Source organism: Penaeus japonicus, unplaced genomic scaffold (genome assembly GCF_977035675.1).
Source record: "Penaeus japonicus unplaced genomic scaffold, GWHDUDI00000001_assembly GWHDUDI00000025, whole genome shotgun sequence".
Classification (NCBI taxonomy): domain Eukaryota; kingdom Metazoa; phylum Arthropoda; class Malacostraca; order Decapoda; family Penaeidae; genus Penaeus; species Penaeus japonicus.
In genome coordinates this window covers 16,393,953-16,396,452 of record NW_028234427.1, presented here as the reverse complement: position 1 = coordinate 16,396,452, position 2,500 = coordinate 16,393,953, and positions in this window count along the sequence as shown.

The following is a 2,500-nucleotide window of genomic DNA, read 5'->3' as shown; positions in this document are numbered from 1 at the left end:
GCTTTTACTACTTTTACTCACGATGATAATGATAGTAATGTTAATAAACACAGCAAATGTGATACCATAAAAAATATATAATAAATACATAAAAAATCAATATCAATACTCATCCAATATTCCTGATCCCATATATTTAAGATGGACACAAGATACATTTCAAGATACGCATGCAGATAATGCACCACCAACTCTTTATTTCCATACCAGGCTATTGATGCTAACGACAGAATAAAATTCAACTGCGATGACTTTGAGGTTGGTGGGTGGTTGTTCGGCTGCCTGGGAGACACCCTAAATATCTCTTCTGCTTCTCCTGAAATGTAAGTATTCAGAATGTACGGTGAGGATGTCTATTGAAAGTTATTGTTGTGCTTACTTGTTTCCTTTTTTCAGTTTGGCAAATTCTTTTCGAAAAATATTGATTTATTTATATTTGTGCGTTCTATGTATGTTGTTTGTAACGAGTTTTGTGATTTATTTGGTGGCTGTGAGAAAAAAAAAATCAAACTCTATAAATCAATCGATGAAATAAATTCAATATTGTACATATGTACAGTATATATCTATCTTAAACATTCCCACAGCTACTGTGGAACTAATGGACCAGACGGCGTGGTAACAAGCGAGCGAGGGACCATCGTTAGCCTTTTAGTTACGCCCTTGTTTCACTACAAAGGATTTAGTTGTACAGCTACCGCTATAGACCCTATTTCAACAACAACAGCAAACACAGAATCCACATCAGTTACTACAGCAGCTGAAACAACAAGCACAGGTGAAACGACAACCTCAGCTGAAACGACCTCAGCCGAAACTACAACCTCAACTGAAACGACCTCAGCCGAAACTACAACCTCAGCTGAAACGACCTCAGCCGAAACTACAACCTCAGCTGAAACGACCTCAGCCGAAACCACAACCTCAGCTGAAACCACAACAACAGTTATATCCACAGCTGAAACAACTATAGCTGATACTACTACTGAAGCAGCGGAAACAGAAACTACAACCGGTACCACAACCACAACAGAAACGACAACTGATCTTTCAACTACTCAGCCGACAACAGCGCTGCCAAACAATATCTGCAGTGATGTAAATGATCAGAAAGGTAACCATTAGGTTGTTGCAATAGTCACTACACCAATACCATAATATATATTATATATATATATATATATATATATATATATATATATATACAGAAAGATACAGAACTATATCATTTTGATGCACATTTCATCCTCAGCAAATGAAATATGGCTTGACACGTGCGCCAGCGAGACTTTCACATCTCCGAACTATCCATCGCATTACACTGATGGCGACAGCAGAGAATGGGTTTTCTGCGTGAGTATTCAATTTATCTACATTTATTATATTAGAAAGTATTGATTTTCTAATATCTCTCTCTGATTATTATGATATTGATGTTAATGAAAATAACAGTAGTAGTAATCGGATAGTAATGATGATGATACATCGAATCATAATGACATAGTAATAATAATTATGAAGATAATAGCATTGGATATGAAAATATCGATATTCACAACAATAATGATACAAACAACATTCCTAATAAGGATTATAAAAAACTTAATGATGATAGTAAACGTAATTAATTATATCAGTAGTAGTAGTAGTAGTAATCGGATAGTAATGATGGTGATAAATCGAATCATAATGGCGTGATGATAATGATAAAAGCATTGGTAATAAAAACAACGATATTCATAAAAATAATGATAGCAACAACAACTTTATTGATAAGGATTATGACATTTTTAATAATGATAGTATACATTTATTATTACCAGTAATACTAATAATGGTAATAAAAAAGACAAGAACAATGTAGTTACCATGGTGATAAAAAAAAGAGAGAAGAAAGAAAGAAAGAAAAAAACATGTACTCACAAAATCTTGAATAGATTTAAAATGACTTTATGTATTCAAAATAAAAATGAAAATAAATCTTCAATCAACTTGCTCAACCAGGCTGTTGACCCCGCCGATAGAATAAAGTTCAACTGCGAGCACTTTGAGGTTGGTGGGTGGTTCTTCGGCTGCCTGGGAGATACTTTGAACATCTCTTTTGCTTCTCCTGAAACGTAAGTACTCGGGAGTTACAGCGAATAGTTGATTAAAAAAAGAATTATATATATATACATATATAAAAAAAAATATATATATATATATATATATACATATATATATATATATATATATATATATATATATATATATATATATATATATATATATATATATATATATAGGGAGACTGATGTAATAATACAATGCCGCATTAATACTGCCCTTAATGCTGCCCTCTAAAACAACCCGAGTGTGCAGTACTAAACCAACTAGACCACACGACCCCCCCCCCCCAAAAAAAAAAAAAAAAAAAAAAAAAGGCAAACTAGGATCAAACTAGCTCTGTTATCTTGGTAATGATAGCGAAGTTTTACAGACAATCCCCATGGCCACTCGG